The 11,226-nt window shown below is 33.6% G+C and overlaps 1 protein-coding gene across 1 annotated transcript in view; it reads right to left on the bottom strand.

Moving 5' to 3' along the window:
* Positions 1-11,226, bottom strand: part of LOC106616323 (kelch-like protein 5) — a 167,729-nt gene that overhangs the window by 45,466 nt on the left and 111,037 nt on the right. The gene's annotated exons all lie outside the window — the stretch shown is intronic.

Genomic DNA, 11,226 nt, shown 5'->3' with positions numbered 1-11,226 from the left:
GTAAGATTGAAAAACAAACTCTTAATTCTAAGTGGATGGAAATGGAAAACCTGCTTGATGTGCTCAAAAAAACTGAGTGCAACTCAACTGCTTGAAGAGCTTGTACCTACTTTGGCACCATAAAAAATTAGTAATCTTGTAACAGTAGTTGGTCCACATTCGATATGCTCAGCCACATTTTCGGCTTTGGGTCTAAAATATAATGGGTATTTATTTTATTATATTATGCAATTTTGAAAACTGATATGTGGCAACCCTAATCAATTCATAATTATGAAGAATCTACTTGTGCAATTGTAAGTATTCAAAATATTTGTAGAATGTACAGAAAGGAAAGGAAAGGACGAAAGCGAGAGATAAATGCTGTTGCTTCATATTTTATTATAATGAGCTCTACTGACGTTTGAATGATTTATACTAATGAATATTATTTATCATACCTACGATATTCTGAGATTGCAAGTTTTTATATAATATGAAATTCCGGTTTTCTGTGCTCCGATTAAAAAAAAACATCTTTAAATTGCTATTTGTACACGTCTGGCATACAAAATTCTGTTAATGGATATTGAGAATTATTTCAACAGTGATCATCTTAAATGGAGATACGTGCATTGAGTAAGTAATAATTTGTAGAAAAAATTACATATTCTTTAAAAAATATTTTCACAATAAAAAAAAATTAATGTTAAATATTAACTTATACGTTGACACTCGTAAAAATAATGCTTGAAGTTTATCTATTTTTTATTCCCTCAACAGGGTATATTAAGTTTGCCACGAAATTTGTAACACTTAGAAGAAAACGTCGGAGACCTTATAAAATATATACATAAAATATCAGCATAATGAGCTGAGTTGATTTAGCCATGTCCGTCTGTGTGTTCGTCTGTCCGTTCGCCTGTATATACGCGAACTAGTCCGTCAGTTTTTAAGCTATCGATCTGAAATTTTTGCACCTGTTCTTTTCTCCCTAAGAAGCTGCTCATTTGTCGGAACGGCCGATATCGAACCACTATAGCATATAGCTGCCATACAAACTGAACAATCGAAATCAAGTACTGGTATCGGACACTTTTTTATTTGACGTAATATCTGCATGAAATTTGGCATAAGTTATTTTCTAAGGCACCAAGGCAATTTCCGAAAAAATTGTATAGATCGGAAGACTATAGCATATAACTGCCATATTAACTGAGCGATCGGAGTTAAGTGCTTGCATGGAAAACTTTTTCATTTGACGAGGTATTTATCTTCACGAAATTCGGCATGGATTATTATTTAGGGCAACAATGTAATCTTCCAAGAAATCGTTCAGATCAGATCACTATATCATTTAGCTGCCTTACAAATTCAACGATCGGAATCAAGTTCTGTGAAGGGTATTTTTCTTGTTTCAAATTAGTTTGAGTTCGTGCATTAGCTTAAGACGACTTAATATTGTTGTGATAATATGAGTATGAGTTATTTTGTGAAAGAACACAAAATTAGGTATAGAGTGTCTAAATAAAAAAAATATAGTCATAAAATTTGTTTATATTATTAGGAGTACATCTTTTGGAAATATTTATATGATACAAGGCTTTCTTTGACTCGAAATCATATACAAGTTTATTATATTCATAACACTTTTTGGGGCGAGTATCTAAAAATATGAACAAAATTATCTAAAAATATGAACATCAAACCGACGCTAAGACCCGAAGCTAATTGTCGTAGATTATTTGACGAAAAAGTACATAAACTAATTATTTAAAGAGGTATCTTAGAGATGTATAGATAGATAATATTATATTATACTGGTATATTTATTGAATCTTTAAATTTTGTAAGAATATAAATTAGTTAAAAAATGTGATCTTTATCGAATTTTTGTTACTTCGAAAGTAATCCAAAGATGAGTCTACCGCAAATTGGATTTACAAAAGTAGTTCACATAAATGAAGGTTATAAGTGGAAGTATATTCCACAGCTATGATTCATTTGAATTGTCCGAAACGCTTATTACCCGATCTCAACCACAGATGCCCCTTGCTAATGCAATTAGTTGCACTAAATAGCAGACTTGTATCTCATTGTCGAGTTTAACTACGGTACTTTATATATTTTCGATTAATGGCGTTTTATGGACGCGGCAAAGGTCCAATTCCGCTCATCTGCAATATCAACCTTTCTTGGGTGCCAAGGAACATGTCTACCGAATTTCATTACAATATCTTAATTTTTACTCAAATTATCGCTTGTACGGACGAACGGATAGACAGTCAACCGGATTTCAACTCGTCTCAGCATCCTGATAATTTATATACATATATACCTCGATTATTTTAAGGTGATACAATCAACCGTTACCTTAATAAAAACTAATATATTATACCTACATGTTGTAATAGTAAAAAAAGACAGACAAAAGTATGGTCTTGCCGTTAGGACACTAAGCTTTTCAGCTTATACATATAATATATATACTCTTATATAATTTTTGAGATTGGCAACTTATACTTGAAAACTTCTTTATAGTCCAAATGTTTATTAGTCAAACATACAAATTATGCTGGTATGTATTTAATTTCCGGAATGAATTCGGACCAAAAACAGTACACATATTAGACCAAATATCTTTACTGAAACTCATATAAATATGATCAATTCACCCTTTCCTGTGCACTGTTTCTCTTTTTTGTTGCAATTACGATTATTGCATCTTTTGACTGACATTTCCATCTCAGTAATTTCTCAGTTGCGTTAATAATTTCAAAGGCAACCAAAAAGAAAATGAAATATTAAGGAATAAGAAGGAGTGAGAGAAACAAAAATTCATAAAACATAAGTGGTAAAACTTTTAAGCTTTTTATGTAGTTAATAAGGGGAGAAAATAACGGTAAATGGTACAGTTGCAATAATAGTAGGTGACGTCTGTTTGCTTGCTCACCTAGACATACTTGGCTTCCTACCAATATGCCATTGCAAAAGTCAACTTGAGAGGTTAAAAATATTATCATACTGAATGAATACCTGATTCAAAATAATTTTACAAGAAGACTTAAAAACTGTTGCTTTGCGACAACTGTGACCACAATAAATTTAAATAAAAATGGAGGAAGACTTCAGTTCCACATATTTGGCCTTATTGAGTGAGTTTATATGTGTTAAAGCTGTAGTTTGAAATTTTTGGCGTAAAAATAGTCATCTCATTCTTTTACAATATATCAAGTAATACTCATAACAGCTAATACAGTGGAAGGGTGTCTATTTTAACCTTTACTAATTTGGAGCTATTTATTACAGAGTTCAAAAAGTTTCCGAATAAAAGCATCTCAAGATAAAACTTCTTACTACTTACTTCTCTTACCAAGACATTTTCACTTCAAAAAGTGACCTATCATATCTACATATCTACTACCATCGAGATTGAGGTTAATTAAGCATATGACTTTAACAAAGTTTAAGTATGAATAATCTCAGGCGGCCATATTAAATATTGTTTGTGTTATTTGATTGTACTCCAGCCTACCGTATGGGCTTAAGGAGAAACTATCATATGCATAAAAAAGTAACTATGGAGGTAAAACATTATTTTTTTTAATGCTCCACTATACAAGTCTGGTTCATCAGTCGATCGGGGGATCTATTAAACCAGATTCTCTAGAAACATACTATTATGCAGTCTGTAAGTGGTGTTTTTTAGACATGTAGTTTTCAGGAAGACATAAAACGCATATAATTTAATGATATGGCTAGGAATTTAGTTTTGTTATTAAGATAAGGGTTTTGTCATTATGTTTTAAAATATCGCTGAGTATTCTCTTCCAAGGCATCAATCGTCTCGGGGTTATCGACGGAAGACAAGTGACTTCACATAACGCCACAAAAATTTGTAAGCCCGAAAATTAAGATCCTTTCGTAAAATCTGCCATAAAGTGGATGGGACAGCTCCAATCGTTGCGCGCGTTGGCGGATGGACTCATTCGGGTTTTCCTCGATACTCTGCTTCACAGGCTGTTAAAAAGATTAACTCCGAAAAATTATTACTTCATTGAAAACTATGTCTCTAAATTCGATTTGTTGGCTAGGTCTGATGGCCTGAACTCTTCTAAGCTCCACGTGATGATACTAATTAGTTAAGCAGCTAGCTAATATACTAAATAGTGAATTTCGCTAGTATTATGGATTAATTTTATGCAGAGAAAACTGAGAACGGTTACCAAATATTAACCACAGTATATAACAACTTATATTCTTTAACGAATACACTCAAACGTTTGGAATATTTTTTGTAAGAAAATTAGCACTCTTGCTCTAGAATAATGCCACAATCTAAAATAGTAATGCAGTCAAGATGCATACCATAAAGTGGGAGGGAAACTCGGCTGAACACCTGCAGTTTTTACAGTTCAATAATTACGAGGTTATTATGGCGAGCTATATTAATAGTTAATAAAATATGGCAAAAACTTTTTTACACTGAAAATTTACAACGGAAATTATGTGTGCTTGTACACAAACAAATATTTAAAAAATTTACTGCATTAATTTACGAAATCAATTTGAGTTGACTGTTGCAAGAAAATTGAAAACTCTATTACTATTAGGCATTATTAACACTTTTAATGTCCGCCTAAAGAAGAAAAACAAAAACAAGTTTTTAAGACTTCATAGTTGCGGTAGTTACAACGCCTACCTACATACAGACGTTAACGAGTATGGTCATAAATATTGGCAACCGCACGATGACCTAGCGTTGCATGAGAAGTCATCGGCGAAACTTCAATGTTAATGACGTTCACCGGTGGACCGTTAACTGTATAACCGAAAATGGTCAAAAGCAACAGTGCCTTGACAGCATAAACTTAATTTAACAGCATGTTTTATGTGCAAAATTTGTACACAACCCCACATACATACAGAGTTCGTATATTGTTATCAACGAGTATATTACCAAAACTCCGTTCTAATGAAGCCGGTTCGCCGTTCGTGTCCAAAAACACACGAGTATTGTTGTATTGCCACTTGCATTTGTTGCATAGATTTAGAGATTGTTTTGGCAAGCGAAATCATTGTGTTGCATTTGGTCTATTATAAATTGTGTATATGTTGGCGATTAGATCGACGCTGCATTCTGTTGTGCTGTGTTGTGCTATGCCATGCCATGCTGTGCTGCGTTGTTTGTGTCGGTCTTAATTGTCTGCCAATAATTATCTAATAATCGCTGTGTTTCACAATGCGTGTTACACAATGGTACGGAGGTCAAGTTGATTTCGAAAACAAACATGCCATATCTTAGAAATACTTTCAGAAACGGAGGTAATGTGTGATGCATTGCTCTAAGTTAGAGATAATATTTGAACCGTTCTCTCACCAGACAAGACCTTCATAATAAAAATGTTTTATTTTTATCAATTTTGGTCGTCTCTTAGTAGACAATGAAAAATCTGAAAAATGTGAGTGTCCAGGGATCTATAGCGTCCTAAATTATTATTATGTGATGTATTTTCTTTAATTTTTTTTTTTTAATATCTATAGCAGATAAGTAAGTATTATTCTTAGATTGATTACTCCAAAGCATTCACAGTACTCAACAAATAAAACAAATGAATAACCAAGCTATCGATTCTCATAGAAAATTTTACGTGTGTTATACCAAATATGTAATAGTTAGAGCTAGCCGTTCTTATTATTCTCCAGCTCTTTTTAATTGCCCAGAAATACTTTGCTTCTTTCTATTATACCCTTTAAGATGCACATCTAGTGTGAATGTTACAAATTTTAAGTGATCTTAATATTTTTTATGACATGCCTTAGCTTGGCAAAGCTTTCTCGCTATACAACTAAACTTTTTTTTACTTCACAAATTGAACAAAGATTTGCAATACGGCAGCTATAAGCTCTCAAATTTGTAGTTTTTTTATTAACGCTGGCAAGTGATTTTCAGCTGAAGTCAATTCCAAATAAAAATAATATGCGCAACTTGCGGTAGTATATCTTCAAAATCTTCCTCGACAACCTTTTAGGTTTAAAACAACTCTCGATATCTATTTTAGCCCTACACCGATCAAATTCAGCGAGTACAGGACTTGATTCGGAGTATTCGAACAAAATATCTTTGTGTTCATACTCTAAGGTTTCCAAATAAATTGGTATGCAACTTCTGTCGGTTATTGTTTATATATTCATCGATAGTATCTATTTCTTAGACACGTAGATAATAAATAATAAACTTCAATCAATAAACTTTTAATTTGGTTTCGACAAGTTAAATGTTCGGATGTCAAACATCTAATAAATCATCAAACTTTAGAAGGGCCTATTAAATATAAGTTAACAATTTATTGAATATTCAATATCGGCTTAAGCAAGTAATCATATTTTAAAGGTGTGTTATACATGTGTATATAATATAATATGCACATACTCACAAGTGATTAATTCGATAAGCTAACAATGTTTCAAGTTAATAAATAAATTATTTCAACGTTGCTAAATTGCTTACGAGGGTGATATTCTAAGTTAGTAACACTATGGTTGCTTGTATCACCTAAAACTAATCGAGATAGGGTTATATATCTATATATATACCTATATATAACATATATATATACTTGTAAATGATCAGGATGATAAGACGAGCCAAGTGACTGTCTGTCCGTCCGTCAGTTTATCTGTGCAAGCTGTAACTGGAGTAAAAACTGAGATATCGCAATGAAACTTGATACACTTGTTCCTGGGCAAAGAAGTGAGAATGGGTTCGTAGATGTAATCGGACCAATGTAACGTCCACAAAATGCCATTAATCGAAAACCTATGAAGTGCCATAACTAATCATTAAATTAAGATATCGAATAGTAATTTGGTATAAAAGATCACAATAGCAAGGGGCAACTGTGGGCTAAAAATTTTGAAAAACTGGACATGGCCCCACCCTCTAAGAGGTTTAATGTTACTATACATATCTCCTAAGCCAATATAGGTATAATAACCAAACTCGCTCAGTATAGAATCGGATGATAAACCCAGATACATGAAATTTTTCATCCGAGATGGTACAAGAGGACTTTATAGCAGCCGTGGTCAAAATTAGACGAAGGGGGTGCCACTGCCTACATTTAGGCGGAAACTTAGATTTTAACCAATTTCGGTAGGTGACATTATTCTGACATTGTAATGATGCAGTGTGAAAATGGGCGATATCGGACCACAACCACGCATACTTCTCATATTATACAATTTCCAATTCCATCTGATTCTTTCACTTTTCAATATGCAAATTAAGCACCAATGAATGTATCTGCATACAACTTTGCGCAAATACTGGCTTTGAAGTGTGCCAGCTTATGACCAAAAATTTTCTAAATTAAAACAAAACTGTCCCCCCCCCAGGTACCGAATATCTGGAGCCCAATTCTTATTGCGAACTTTTTATCGAAAATATTGGTCAATCTGTGAGATATATTAAATAAACTCCTAGAGAATCTTTGTCTGATATTAATATGGCCGTGTGCCAAGAATGGGTTGAATCGAATCAATAATTTCCTTAGTACCTACCTACCTAATATAAAAAAGGTCGAACTTCCGGTGGACTTTATACCGTAAATATCGGTCAATATGTGCGTTATCTTACAGAAATTAAAATAACTTGTTTTTCTTATAACAATGTATCTTTTATAAAATTTATAAAATTGGTTTAAAACTTGCCCTAGCCGCCATATAACTTATATCAGTTTTTTAAAACATCCGATTGACTTTATCTCGCATATATATTTGTGATGGTATGTGAAGTACCTTAATGAAATTCAGATATAACCTTTTCTGTGGTCATGGCAAAAATGGATAAGAGTGGTTCAATACTACCCCTGTCTCTCATATACCAAATATTATATAAGATTTTCACACTTTTGATTGGCTTTATATCGTATATATCGTTGAATATGTAAAATATATTAACAAAATTAACTGAACAGATAATATTGGGCATTCTATAGTTTAATGCCGAAAATATGTGACATTGGTCTACGAATTACCCAAACCCTCATATACCACATAAATTGATTTCGTTATACTAACAAATATTCCTTCTTTTTATTTTTTTTTGAAATGTATACATTTGTAAATGACCATTAATAAGGGGTGTGTTTAAATAATATTGTCAATTGTCAATTACGCTACGCTTGTAATCTGTCATAAATATAACAGAGTAGTTTCTTTGCCGCTGGACATACCAACGTAGCGATAAAATATTGACAACCTAGAGGATTTATGGCGCTGGCCGTAATCGGAATAATAACCAAGCGAATTTTACTTAATAAAACATTCAATGATGATTTATGCGCCACCAGTTAGGCTACCACACTAAATGTGTGCCCTGCTCGCCCCGTCTGTCCAGTAGAACTTTTATATTTCAATTAATTGGACGGCGGACATACGAGTGCATATAAATGAAAAATGGCGCTGGCAGTGGTTGGAGAGCATTGCAAATATTTATGCGAGCAATATATCAACAACATATGAAAATATAGTAGTTGTGTATATGTGTGTATATACATATATATGTGTGTGTTGGATGTAACACGTTTGATTTAGGACTTTCATATCAGTTTGCTAGTTTTTAATTCAGTTGAGTGGCGATTTGTCAACACATGCCACGTTCACAAATTGATATGTCACACACATACACACACAAATATACACGAGCAAGACAGCTGACCGCGCGTTGGTTGGTCACTTTAGTCGAAGGCTGGTTAACACAAGCTATTTGACTTTATTAGCTTAGCTTAGGAGTGTAAGTGGGCGGGAGAGCGCTGCTGGGTGTGTTCGATGGGTGGGGCACGTATGAGACTTGCATATATGTGAGCTTATGTGTATGTGTGGGTTGTGAAAAACTTGTCAGTGAAACTTTTCGTAATAATTTATGCGATTCGTACTCATTTTTTATTGGTTAGGAAAATATTTGCACAGATTTCGCTCCATGAAGTTGCTGATTTGTATTTATAATTCGAATTTTCAAAAATTTCCCAAATCTAATATTAGTTAAAAAATTTCATTTCAGTTTACCGGAGAATATTTCAAAATTACATATTAAAAATAACATAAATCAGTGGCGGTTGCGACAGCAAATTCAACCCTTTTCACTGAAAACGTTCTTTTGATACACACAAACACACACACACTTATAAATACAGAGGAGTACAGCCAACTAGCGCTTCAATGGCGCTCAACCATCTTGGAATCAGCCACTATCATTGTTGTTATTTACCGTTACGCGCATTGGTTTTGAATTTCGTTTTTTTTTTTGTTTGTTTTTTTGTTTTTTGTTTTGGCGAAAAACATGATTTATTGACGGCCCAAATATTTATTGTGCTTTCATATGAACAAATTTTCTCGCTAAAAATTTGGGGTATAAATACAAGAATAACAATAACAAAACAATGGGAAAAGTCATAAAAACAATGGGTATAAATGTAAACAGAAGGCCTCACACACACACACCTACATAAACAAATATACGAAATTCCAGCAAAGTCTTTTGAGCTCACTCGGCTCTCCGCTTTTGGCCTTTCTACACATTTTTCTACAGAGAAATTCCAAGTTTTACCGCTACCAACATCAGAGTAAAAAATCGAAAATAAAGCTCGCTTTATGGCTGCTTCACTTTCCTAAATTCCGCGCTTTTGCCCATATTTCTGCGCTCCTTAGCGCACAACTCAATGCTCCCCTGCCCACCTCGACCGCAGCAACGTTTTTCTCTTCCTTGCCACCGTCCGCTTATTTATTTAGCGCAATATTCATCGTTCGACTTCTTTAGGGTCAATTCTTTTGGTTTCATTTAATTAAAAAAATATTTCCATGTCCCTTTTTGATTTGTTGTATTTTTCTGATACTCTTCTCATTGTTGTTGTTGTTTCATTTTGCATTTTCCGCGACTTCTTCGCGTTTATTTGTCCGTATTTATTTAGGATCAGGTGAATATCATAACAAAATCACAAATATTTTTGTATAACGAGAAGGGTATACAACAATACACATATATAATATATACACAGCCATACATACCCACATATACACAGGAATAACAATTATAGAGAATTTATATTCGCGGTTTGAATTTCCAGTCAGTTGGCCGACTGATTAGCGGAAATTTGGGTTGGCAATGTTGAAAGTGATCAGCTTTCGAGTGGTGGGGCAGCGGGCGTGCCGTCTACTGTTTGTGGTGGCATTTGGGTAATGAATTTTAAACGAATTGTTTCCCACATTTTTGTATTAAAAATTATTTTTATTTCGCTGATTTTAAGAGCAAATATTTGTAGGCATTTTTTGCCGCAAATTAAACGGGAATTTTGTTTTAAATTTAATGTTTTGCCAGTTTGCGGTCTGATTTATAAAAAAAAAAAACGTTTGATGTAAGTTGGAATGTGTTAGATTTCTTGATGAAAATATGAATATACACACATATGAATAAATCTAATTTTAAATTAGAATTTCTTGTATTAAAGTAAGGCTTATAAAGGTGGTCATAATTATAGGCTTACGAATAATTATATATAGGGACTGACGTTAAATATCTGATAATTTCACTAAGTTTTATTTGAAAGCAATTACAGAAAACCAAGGTCTGATCGTCTGTACAGCGGTGATATTTGTGAAGCAAATAATCCCACTTGCACATCTAGAAATGCCTGTCCATTGATGAGGGGCTAATATGTATCAAGTCCTGCAAATTCGTTCGTTTCGTAGAAGGTATGACTGCCGAGATGTCGGAAGCTGAACATTGGAGGAGAAAGTATCTAGATGTTTCCAAAATCTGTAGGCTTACTGCATGAGTTCCTATAGCACAGTGTTCAGTTAGAACTTCTATCATTGAGACGAAATCAACCTTTCTAAGCGCAAATAATTCAATAAAACTCGCATGTTCCACTCTGGGCCACAAAGATTTCGCAATCGAACATGTGCTAGTCATGTCAGAAGAGGACACCGACTCCTTCCCATCCTGATGGGGTGTGAGGAACTAAGATAGGCTTTAATTTGTTAGTTCTATCGTTTTAATTATATGAGATCACAAAGCGAGAATTGAAATTTTCCCAGTAGAATCGGGGACCAGCTGTTATAACCTGAGGTACCGCAGGGTTTTTATAAGGAAGTATAATATTCATTACAGCAAATGTATGGAAACCGTTTGATGAACTCTCGAAACTTGCAGGAGCCTCATTTGATTGTTTACTTTTTTGATTGATC

The sequence above is a fragment of the Bactrocera oleae genome, chromosome 5 (genome assembly GCF_042242935.1).
Source record: "Bactrocera oleae isolate idBacOlea1 chromosome 5, idBacOlea1, whole genome shotgun sequence".
Lineage (NCBI taxonomy): Eukaryota > Metazoa > Arthropoda > Insecta > Diptera > Tephritidae > Bactrocera > Bactrocera oleae.
Note: the sequence above shows the minus strand (reverse complement) of the source record. Positions and strands in the feature narration are given on the sequence as shown.